The sequence below is a fragment of the Camelina sativa genome, chromosome 20 (assembly GCF_030686135.1).
Source record: "Camelina sativa cultivar CO46 ecotype springtype chromosome 20, ASM3068613v1".
In the NCBI taxonomy this organism is placed as follows: domain Eukaryota; kingdom Viridiplantae; phylum Streptophyta; class Magnoliopsida; order Brassicales; family Brassicaceae; genus Camelina; species Camelina sativa.
The window spans coordinates 17662618-17675207 of record NC_141899.1 but is presented as its reverse complement, the minus strand read 5'-3'; the positions used below and the strand labels follow the sequence as shown (position 1 = coordinate 17675207).

Below are 12590 nucleotides of genomic sequence, written 5' to 3'. Positions count from 1 at the left end.
ACAGTCTAATAGTTGCAGGACTCAAGTTTGAGTCATGAATCAACCATTTTTGTTATTTTCCATTTTTAGATTTAATGAATCTGGAAATCACGAAAATACCCTCGTCTTTTACCTCCAACCCTTGCGGCTGAAAACCCTAATTTTTCGCTGCCTCACTTTTTTTTCACGATTTAAGTAAATTTTTTTGGATTCTCTTGTGGGTTTTACTCAATTATTTTAGATCTATAATTCAACATCCGATTTCGAACTTAAAAACCTATAAAAGTGAGTTATATTGATGGTCTCGATTTCTTGGCTGATTATACTAAAATCATGGCAGCTCCCATTCGACGAACGCCTATTTGCCGATTAAGCGGCCGCGGAGGCCACGTTTTTGAACAGGGGTTCTAGTTAGATGGAAAGTGTAAAAACGCGTTCTAATAAAATTATAAAAAGTAAAATTTTGTCGAAATGGAACATAATTAATCGTATATTTATATGAAAAAGACTATACAAATTTTAGGCCATGTATATATATATATATATATTTATAGGTTTCAATCATTTTAATGATAAGGAAATATTTGTTTTCACTTGAAAAACTCAATTACTGCATTTGATATAGGAGAAATCTTTGTATATAGATTTACAATTTTTTTTTTTGAAATTTTAAATATATAAATATATATATATATTTGTGTTCAGTATATTTAATATTTTTTATCTGTTTAACCCCTAAAATTAAATGTTGAAAGATACTAGAATTAAATTAAAATCATATATATAAAGGTAAGCTTTCAATCTCTCCTTATTGGTTGATTGATTGGTTTATAAATTTATTGTCTCTCTTAAATTGCTCCACGATCCTCTTAATTACACGGTCAACAATTTATTGTCTCTCTTAAATTGCTCTACGATCCTCTTAATTACACAGTCAACATTTTATTCTCTCTCTTAAATTGCTCCACGATCCTCTTAATTACACGGTCAACAATTCTCATTAATTCCCATATAAACAAAATTAACACAAAATACTATAAATTTATTGTCTCTCTTAAATTGCTCCATGATCTCCTTAAACCTTAAAAAAACCGTAAGTCATTAATTTTCATATAAACGAAATCAGCACTATAAATTATAAATTAAATCTTAGATTCCTAAAATCCAAAATCGCTCATTCTATATATGATTCAAATTTTCATATTCTAAAATAACCACCTTTAAACTCTAATAGCCTCCATTACCAATTATGAGTATTACTCCGTTAAAAAACCTTCAGCCAGGACGTGTTCCTCAAATTATTTCTGGCCGGCTTCTAAGTAAATGGCATGCAAAAGCTTTCCATCAAAACGGCAAGATTATCAGCCTAGATTTCCTCCTACTTGATGAACATGTATACAACTTCCATATATTTATATACATCCTTCCATCTTCTTTATTTTTATATTTTTTTTTTCTATCTGCAGTCTACCTTGATTCAAGTTTCAATACCCCAATACCGAGTTTACCGCTTCAGGGATGACCTTCACGAAGGGAGTATCTACAATATTTCTGAATTTCAAGTGGATACTAGCTATCCACAATACAAACTAACAGATCATCCCTACGTTATTAAGTTCTTGGATGGCACCATCCTTACATCCATAAAAGGAAACACATCTGTAATTCCACATGAGATATTTAGGTTTTTCCAACAAAACGAATTGTGGACTCTTGCTGGAACTAATCAACATTTACCTGGTAGTGTTCTCTCAATATTTATGTGTATATTATCTGCTCATATATTTATCTGTTCACCCCTTTAACAAGTATTCACCTTCGAGATGTTGTTGGGGAACTAACAAAGATTCAAAGGACCAGTTTAGATGGCACATCCTCAGAAGACAAAATTACTTTATATTTGCGACTAGCTGAGTAAGTTTTTCATTCATCCCATCTAACTTTTACAAGTTTTCCCCCACCTACTAGAACTTAATTTATCCATATATATGCAGTGGTAACAATGTCTGCATCATGGTATGGGATGGATGTGCAGCCGAATTCCGGAAGTTATATGCTTCTATTGTTGGCAAATCAACAATACTAATAATCACTGCTGTCAATCCAAAGTCCTATGGAGGTACACTATCTATATTTTCCCCAATTAAGAGTTTGATTATATTTTTTGAGACAAAGCAAGAAGGCCCGGGTTGCTGATGATTAAATTCCTTTAAAGATTAATGATTTCCAATTTCTAGAATTGTTTACCTACGCCTCTGTTTTGCGTTTCATCCCTGGTTGTTGTTTCTTTAAGCTTCTATATGATTCCCGCATTTTCCACTCATCAAATACAACAATGTCAAACTCAGGCTCACCAACAGCCCTGTAAAAGAGGGCATTTCAGTCAGTCACAGGTTTCACAAAATGAGAACCTTTAAAGCAATTAGCAGAACCGATTGTCATCTTCACCGTTTCACCTTTTCTTTAAATTATATGTCAGGTTAGATTTATCCCGTTTTGATAAAGCATTGCATTGTCGCATCTCTAGGTCCTGGCTATAAACACCGAAAAGAAAACAATGATTACTCGAAATCATCTTAATACTAACCAAAACATATGTGATCACAAACATTAGAAAGAATATAAAACAAACCTGTTTTAGGGAAACATGGAATGTGATTTTGCCAAAGAGCTCATGACTTTGAACAATGTCTTTGCACATATTTCTCCAACACTTGAACACGAAAGCACAAGCAAACACGTGTCTTCGAGCAGGCCACACGCTTTCGCTATCTTTAAGCCTTTTGATCACATCTCGCAATAGCTCTGGAGGCAGATTCGCCCAAGGGGTTTCTTGAACCGTTACCATAAATTGTTCCTCGTGAGAATCTTGAACCGAACCACGAGATTTCCCACCTTCTTTGTTTAAGCTGCTTAACTTAAAGTCGAAACTACACCTGGACAGACTTCCAATACTATCTCTCACATCACGAACTATGCTGCGGAACAACATTTCTCTCTACCTCTCTCTCTTCTCTTTCTCTCAAGGTTCTGAAAAACAACATAAGCAGAGTTTGATTCAAATTCTGAATGATACTTAATAACAAAGCAATGATAGAAAAGAAGATTCTCATCAATGGACCAAAAGCAGCAACCATCAGAGGCAAAAGAGAACATAAAAAGACAGAAACTGATAATTTAAAATGAAGAATCTTCAAACAAAAAAAAAAACAAAAGGGAAATACAACAGTCTCTGCTCCCAAGAACAAAGTCTCGATTGATATATGATTTGTCTCAATTCTCCCCAAATAATTGATATCTGATTCCAAGTATAAACCTATTATTATTCTTTGGATTTAATTGACAAAAGATAAGTCTTTACACTACTTCACGAGGAGAAAAAGAAAAAAAAAACTTTGGTTGATTAAATTGGTCTATAAAGAAGATAGATCTAGAATCTGATACAGTAAAAGAGGTATTTGGCGCATGTGGTGTTTAAGGTTTTGGATAAGAGAGTGACGGGTGCGTGAAGAAAGAATAATCAAGCTGGCAGAGAGTGCGAGGATAAGGTTGCAGGCTGTCAACATCAAGTAACGGTTAACACTGTTAGTGTGTTGGCATTATATATGAGCATTGTTAGCTCACTTTACTTTTTATGCTTTTTCGGAGTTGTAAACATATCTAGAACTTTCTAGAGCTTTCTCCCTCATCGTTTTGCTAAGAGATTCTCTTCCGAGACTCTTGCAGGTGAGAAGTGATTCTGCGTTTCTTTGTGAACGTTGTTTCATTATCAGTTTATTCAATAATACTCAACTCTGTTTTTATTCCTCTGTTGCTACCGTTAGATCATGTTTTGATTAAACGTTATCATTGGTATCAGAGCAAAGTCAAACCTCGGAACGATGGGCGTGGAGACGAGATCTCAGATTATACGGCAAGATGTGGTTGGTGAAGAAGCTCGTGAAGGTGAAAGCGAGACGATCGGAGACGCGAGAACTATTCTTGATCGGACTCATGCGATTGAACGTGCAATCGAAGCTCAAGATAAGAGGATGGAGCAGAATATGGCTGACATGATGCACTTGATCAAGTTGATACCGGGTCCACCTGCTTCTTTGAGCAAATCACATGAAGAGTGTAGTCCTTTGGTGGTGTCGGCGAGGCCAGAGGGAAGTGGTGGTGGTTAAGGTCAACAACGTGGTGGAGGATCTTTTGGATCTGGTCATTACGCAGGAGTTACTCGCCTTGGACGTGTAGACTTTACCGCTTTGATGGAGAACGTTTTTCAGAGTGGATCTGTAAGGTAGAAGATTATTTCGTTCTTGATGCTACACCAGATGATTCAAAGGTGCGAATGGCTACTATGCATTTTGATAGTCATGCGTCTGTTTGGCATCATGCGTTGGTACAAACTCCTTTTGGTCAAAGTTGGTTGAATGATTGGCCGTCGTATAAGCTTTTGATGAAGGAGAGGTTCGTTGATGTGTTGGAGGACCCGATTGTTGAGTTGAAAGCCTTGCAGGAAACTGATGGAATAGTGGACTATAACCAGAAGTTTGATTTGATCCGATAGAGAGTTAGTCTTTCAGAGGATTATCTGGTGCGTTCTTATCTTGCAGGTCTTCGTTTGGATACGCAGATGCATATCAGAATGTTTTCACCGCAAACTGTTCGCCAGTGTTTTGTACTTGGTCGCCTCTACGAGAAAGCTCATCCTATGTCGAAGGGAAATGCTTCAGGGGGAACGAATAACAAGCAGCTACAGGGTGGTGTCGCAACGAAACAATTCACTCAAAGTAAGAAGGAGAGTTTTTCAGAGATTGGGGATCTAATTTCCAGAAACCAGCTAGAAAGTTTTTATCTCAAGAGGAAATGAGTGCTAGGAGGGCGAAGGGGTTGTGTTACATTTGTGATGAAAAGTATACACCAGATCATTATCTTAAGCATAAGAAGTCACAAGTTTTCATGATCGAAGTTGAGGAAGAGGAAGAGGAGGATACAAAAAATGGAGATTTGGTGATGACAGAGGTAGATAAAGACATGCCTATGGTGTCGATTAGTGCCGTAGCTGGGATTTCTGATTACAGGACTCTGAAGGTGAAGGGAGTTCACAAGAAAAAGGTGCTGTTCATACTCCTTGACACGGGGTCTACTCACAATTTCATGGATCCGAGTACAGCAAAGAAACTAGGGGTGGACGTGCAAACTGCAGGTATTTCAAGAGTTGTAGTAGCTGATGGTAGTAAGTTGGGGGTGCAAGGGAAAGTTTCACAGTTTCAGTGGTCCTTTCAGGGTACTAAATTTCAAGATGACTTTATGATCATACCACTTGGGGGTTGTGATGTGGTGTTAAGAGCTCAGTGGTTAGCACCATTAGGTTACACAACTTGGAACATGCAGAAGTTGGAAATGGGTTTTTGGTGGAAAAATCAGAAAATACTACTTCATGGAGTTAAACAGGGGTCAGTAAGAACAATCAAAGCCATCAAGTTTAACAAGAAACATGAGGAGGCAGTACAAATCTCGATGATTTGTGCTCAAGAAGTAGTTGAGCAAGAGGAGGCTATGGTTTATGCAGTGGAGTTAAGCCAACAAAACAATACTGAAAATGCAGCCATTACAGAATTAAAGACTACTTATGCGGATTTGTTTGAGGAACCTAAAGCATTACCACCTTTTCGTAAAGGACACAACCACAAGATCGTTTTAAAGGAGGGTAGTGATCCGGTTAACCACTGTCCATATAGATATGCGGTGTATCAGAAGGATGAGATTGAAAAAATGGTGAAAGAGTTGCTGTCGGCTGGTACTATTCGAGTCAGTGCTAGCCCTTTTTCATCACCGGTGGTACTGGTCAAGAAGAAGGATGACACTTGGAGATTATGTGTGGATTACAGGGGACTCAATACCCTTACCATCAAAAACAAATTCCCTATCCCACTCATTGAGGATTTAATGGACCAGTTAGGGGGTTCTTTTGTGTTCTCTAAGATCGATTTGAGAGCAGGGTACCACCAAGTCCGTATGGAGCCAGAGGATGTTCACAAAACTGCTTTCAAAACGCACAGTGGACATTATGAATACCTGGTAATGCCATTTGGCCTAACTAACGCACCGGCTACGTTCCAAGGATTGATGAATGATGTTTTCAGGGAATTTTTGCGCAAGTTCGTCCTTATATTCTTCGATGACATCTTAATCTATAGTTCCAAGCTGAAAGATCACATCAATCACTTGCAGCAAGTCTTTCAGACAATGAGGCAAAATAAACTCTTTGCCAAAGAAAGCAAGTGTGCGTTTGCAACAGATAGAGTTGAGTATTTGAGGCATTTCATTGCTGCTGTTGGGGTATCTACAGACCCTGCCAAGGTCAACACTGTTGCAAATTGGCCAGTTCCTGCAAGTTTGAAACAATTACGTGGGTTTCTCGGTCTAGCAGGGTATTACCGATGTTTCGTCAAGAGTTTTGGTACCATTTCTCGTCCCTTGACCGCCATGACAAAGAAGGATTCGTTCTTATGGTCTCACGAAGCACTGGAAGCCTTTGATCATTTGAAAAAAGCATTGTGTCAAGCTTCGTTTCTAGCATTTCCCGTGTTTAGTAAGCCGTTTTTAGTGGAGACAGATGCGTGTTCCACAGGTATTGGTGCAGTATTGATGCAGGATGGTCATCCCTTGGCCTTTATCAGTCGACATTTGAAAGGTAAACAGTTGAACTTGTCGATATATGAGAAGGAGCTGCTTGCGATGGTTTTTGCGGTTCAAAAATGGCGACATTACCTCTTGCCCAATCACTTTGTTATCAAAACAGATCAGAGGAGCTTAAAGTATCTCTTGGAGCAGAGGTTGAACACGCCCATTCAGCAACAATGGTTGCCTAAGTTGGAGTTTGACTACAAAATCCAATACAAGCAAGGAAAAGATAATGTAGCAGCTGATGCTCTGTCTCGAGTGGAAGGGTCCGAAGTGTTACATATGGCCATGTCAGTCTTGGAGTGTGATCTCATGAAGGAAATACAAGCTCATTATGAATCAGACCCTGAACTGAAGCAGTTGATAGAAGAACTGCAGGCGGATCCAGCAACAAAACGTCATTACTCGTGGATACTGTCAGTTTTACGCATGAAGAACAAAATTGTAGTTCCTAATGACGATCAACTAAGGAAGACCATATTGCAATGGATGCATTGCTCGGGAGTAGGCGGACATTCGGGAAGAGATATGACCTATAAGAAAGTCAGAGGGTTGTTTTACTGGAAGAACATGACTGTGGACATTCAGATGTTTATACGGAGTTGTGCGGTGTGTCAGCGGTGCAAGTACGATACAGCCGCTTATCCAGGGTTGCTACAACCACTCCCTATCCCAGACACTATTTGGACCAACTTATCTATGGACTTTATTGATAGTCTCCCGGACTCTTTTGGTAAGACAGTGATATTTGTTGTAGTGGACAGATTGACTAAAGCAGCCCATTTCATGGCTCTCTCGCATCCATATACCGCAGTGTCAGTGGTTCAGTCATTTATGGACAGTGTGTTTTGACTTCACGGGTGTCCTCGTTCTATCGTGAGTGATAGAGACCCAGTATTTGTCAGCAACTTTTGGCGGGAATTGTTTTCTCTGCAGGGGGTTGAGCTTAAGTTCTCAAGTGCCTATCATCCTCAAAGTGATGGACAGACAGAGGTTGTTAACAGGTGTTTGGAGACTTACCTACGTTGCATGTGTAGTGACCGTCCTCAGTTGTGGAGTCGTTGGTTACCGTTGGCTGAATTTTGGTATAATAACAACTTTCACTCATCCACTCAGCTCAGTCCATTTGAGGCGGTCTATTGTCAAGCTCCACCAGTGCATCTTCCCTATCTTCTTGGTGAGTCCAAGGTTGCGGTTATGGCCCGAAGTTTACAGGAACGTGAAGCTATGTTATTGGTCCTCAAATTTCATTTGATGAGAGCTCAACATCGTATGAAGCAAGTAGCGACAAGCATCGTTCGAAGCGTAACTTTGAGATTGGTGAGTCTGTGTTTGTCAAGTTGCAGCCCTATCGTCAAGGCTTGGTGGTTGTGCGTTCTTCTCAGAAACTTGCTCCGAAGTACTATGTTCCTTACAAGATTGCTGACCGTTGCGGTAAACTTCCTGATAACTCTTTGATCTATCCGGTCTTCCATGTGTCACAACTCAAGGCAGCGGTAGGAGATGTTCCCACTTCGTCTCAGCTTCCAGTTGTTGTTTCAGATCTTTGTGTCAAGGAACCAGTGCAGATTTTGGCTCGTCAAATGGTTAAGAGGCAAGGAAGGGCAGTAACGAAAGTTTTAGTTCAGTGGACTAATGAAACGGAGGACGAAGCTACTTGGGAGTTCTTGTTTGACTTACAGCGCAAGTTTCCGGCCTTTGAACCTTGTGGTCAAGGTTCTTCGACAGGGGAGCTTTGATATAGTAAAAGAGGTATTTGGCGCACGTGGTGTTTAAGGTTTCGGATAAGAGAGTGACGGGCGCGTGAAGAAAGAATAATCAAGCTGGCAGAGAGTGCGAGGATAAGGTTGCAGGCTGTCAATGTCAAGTAACGGTTAACACTGTTAGTGTGTTGGCATTATATATGAGCATTGTTAGCTCACTTTACTTTTTATGCTTTTTCAGAGTTGTAAACATATCTATAACTTTCTAGAGCTTTCTCCCATCTCGTTTTGCTAAGAGATTCTCTTCCGAGACTCTTGCAGGTGAGAAGTGATTCTGCGTTTCTTTGTGAACGTTGTTTCATTATCAGTTTATTCAATAATACTCAACTCTGTTTTTATTCCTCTGTTGTTACCGTTAGATCATGTTTTGATTAAACGTTATCAGAATCACAGCTTTAAAAGCAAATCAACCAAACTTACAAGAAACACACAAACAGCCTCCATCAACTGGAAACGTCGGTCCCTGATTGTCATCTTCACCGTTTCATTATCTCCAAAAACATCTCCGATCCGCAGCCTCCATCTTAACATTGTCTAACATTGTCTTTATTGTCTCCAATCTCGACCAAATTTCTTCGACTCGTTTGATTTTCTCTCACAAATTCTCGTCTGAAAAGTAGATTCTAGACGAAGAAGAAGATATACATATATGTATATGTATGTATAGTTTCAGCTTACCAAACAAATGAAAAAAAGAGGCACACAAAATTATTTTTGGATTGTATTATAAGTGGCCTATAAAATAGTTTGGGTTTTTCCAAAATTGGCCAACACAAAAAACAAACCAAATATTCTATTGGACGTGTCCAATGTTACATGTTAGAACAATCACATTTTATGGTTTTAGAATGGTATTTGAGATTGTCCAAAAAAAAGAAAGAATGGTATTTGAAATATGTAGTAAACCTTCTTGACAAAAAGTTATAAATATTTCGATTTTACTTGTACAGATGAAATATATTTAAAAACAATTATGTCAATATTAATTATTGTATTTTAATAGTCTATCAAAATGATGCATATCTAAAAATTGAAAACTTTTAAAAAAGTTTTAGCTATTTTTATGACATGTTCTAAAATATTTTATATTATTATAGTTTGAAAATAGAAAACAAAAATTGTTTAATAAATATGAGTTTTAGGAGAAGCATACATTATTATATCATCATATATATTATATACATATAATAACATAATTATTAATTTATGATATTTTTGGACCATAAATACATAGAATTCCAGAAAACTATTATCTTATTATCTTATCATCATCATTTACAAAAATTATTATTTTATTGGATTTAATTATTTATAGAGTATTGATTTATATTGGTTTAATTGTATTGTTATAGCATCTTTACATATTTTGATGTCAAATATTAGCAAATGAGGGGGGAAAAACCCAACACAATGTTTTATCACTATTTAACTCAAATATAACTCCTGTCCAATAATTCTACATTCATTCCTCCCACAAATTTATTTACTTTTTTTTGAAAAAAGATGTTGAATGTTATATTTAAATATTATAAAATAGTGTAGTTAGCTAAACTTATAGTCACATATATATAATATATATACATATGAAATTATATTACTCAAAATTTTACATCCATACTTCGCTCCGTCATTTCCTTAACTCAAAACCATATATTACATAAGCAGTCAATGAGAAAATATAAAATACAGTAAATGTATTGGGAAGGATATCATTGAATGATTGGATCCTCAATAGCAAAAAACAACATCCTCATCATTCTTCAGACAACAATACTTGAAACATAATTTAAACTCAGACACAACAGCAACTATTTTCCACATTAAAAAAGAAACATTAACTAAAATATAACCTCCACAATTGTACATATCTAAACAAATGGTATAAAGATATGGTATATATATACAGGTGACTTGGTAGCCCATATATGCCTACTTAAAACAAAAAAATACAAAAAAGAGAACAAGGAAGACGAAAAAAAATAGACTACACCACAACCCACGCGTTTGCGTGGGCCAACACTTAGTAAATAATAAAAATTTGATAATAATTGCAGGAAGACATAAGACACACAGATGACTCTTTGTAAATAACTGGGTCTAGGCCGTTTTCTTTAATTAATCGATCAAATACTACAAGATCAATATATTATGTCAAACTAAAAACTAGGCCTAGGCAAAATAAAAGGACCCTTGTACTTTTTTTGTTGCCTTATAAGTTATAACAATCATGGTGGTTTGTGTTAGCGCGGTTCTATATTTTCAAGATGGCATTTTTTTTTGGGTCAATCGTCCACTTGTTTTCAAATATTGAGATAACTAGAAAATATTGACTACTTATATATATAAACTATCCCTTTTCCTGTAGGAAGCAGAATGATTTTGTGGTATATCATTGTTGCATTTGTGAAGAACACGAAAAAGGCAAAAAAGATATGCCTCCCAGACCACCTAGACTTCCTATAATTGGTAACTTGCACAGTTGCACTAATTGGGATCGAACCCTCAACGTTCGATGTTCAAATTATCTGAAAAATATGGATCGCTTATGTCCCTAAAGTTTGGAAATGTGTTTGCGGTTCTGGTGTCAACTCCAGAGATGGTGAAGGATGTTTTAAAAACGTTTGACACGGATTGTGTTTCCCGGCCTTATATGACTTATGCTGCAAGACACTCATACAATATAAAAGATCTCACATTTTCTCCATATAGCAAATACTGGAGGGAAGTACGAAAGATGACGGTCATTGAACTCTACATCGCGAAAAGGGTAAAATCATTTCCACATATAAGACAAGAAGAAGTTGCCTCTTTTGTCCAATTCATTAAACAATCCGCTTCAATGGAGAAACTGGTTAACTTGAATTGGAAGTTAGTGAATGACTCGAGTATTTGAAAATGGTGATCAAAGAAACATTAAGGATAAACCCGCTTGTGCCATTACTAATTCCAAGAGAGGTTTCAAAAGATATAAATATTGGAGGTTATGACATTCCAAAGAAAACAAGGATCTATGTAAACATATGGGATGTTCATAAGAATCCAAAAATTTGGAAAGATTCGGAAGCTTTCATCCCGGAAAGGTTTATGGTTAGCGACATTGACTATAAAGGTCTAAACTTTGAGCTCTTGCCATTTGGTAGCGGAAGGAGAATGTGCCCAGGTATAGAAATGGGTATGGCTTTGGTACATTTGACTCTTATCAATCTTCTTTATCGTTTCGATTGGAAGCTTCTGGAAGGAATGGAGGTAGAAGATATTGATCTTGAAGAATCGTATGGACTTGTCAGTCCTAAGAAAACTCCGCTTCAGCTTATCCCCGTTCTTACTCAATGGACTTGACTTTAGTTTTTAATTTCATAGTACAGAATAAAGAATGTGAAGATCTTACTATATCATTACTATATTAAGGAAATGTTTGTTCAATCCGATATCTTGTAGCGTAAAGACAACTTTTTGGGATTATTACTACCGAATCAAATGACGGAAACAAAAAATGTCGGGTATAAAATTTTACTACGGCTAGAGCTTAGCAGTAACTCAACAGTTGTCGAGTGCTCGTGAGCTCCAAAACCGTATTTCAATCCCATGAACTTATCCAAACAATTGATAACACAAATATCATCAATCTAACAACTTTGTTTCATTTATTTTAAGAAGCAAGCAATAACTACACAACTATATAGATCTCCATATTAAACATCATTTACTTTTGGACAGACATGGTACAACTATTATTATCTCCATATAAAATAACTAGATTTGGACCCGTGCTAAAGCACGGGTTGAAATTTATTTTATCTGTATTATAATTTCAAAATAAAATATAATTATAAGACGGTTTAGCATTGTAAACTGAGAAATGATTGTTATTATTATTTATTTTTTGGTATGAATTTGAGAGATGTGTTTTAGTGAATGGAGATCTGAATGATTTATATCATTTTTTATAACCAGGACCAGACCGGCCAGTCTGTTCGATTCAACCACAACCCGATAGGTATTCGGTCCGGGTAACCTTTAAAAACCTAACAAATAAAATCCGCAAAAAACCATAAAAACTCGCTAAAAACCCGTGAACCAGTGGTTGAACCGGCGGATCGGACCGGGTTGTCGGTCTCAAATTAAAATATTTTATTTTGGTCACACTTTAAACTCAAACCAAATTATAAATAAATG

The 12590-nt window shown here is 36.9% G+C and overlaps 2 pseudogenes; both read left to right on the top strand.

Moving 5' to 3' along the window:
- Positions 1–10787: 10787 nt before the first annotated feature.
- On the top strand, positions 10788–11307 carry LOC147919085 (cytochrome P450 71B14 pseudogene; annotated as a pseudogene).
- Positions 11308–11309: 2 nt separating this feature from the next.
- On the top strand, positions 11310–11753 carry LOC147919084 (cytochrome P450 71B13 pseudogene; annotated as a pseudogene).
- Positions 11754–12590: the final 837 nt, after the last annotated feature.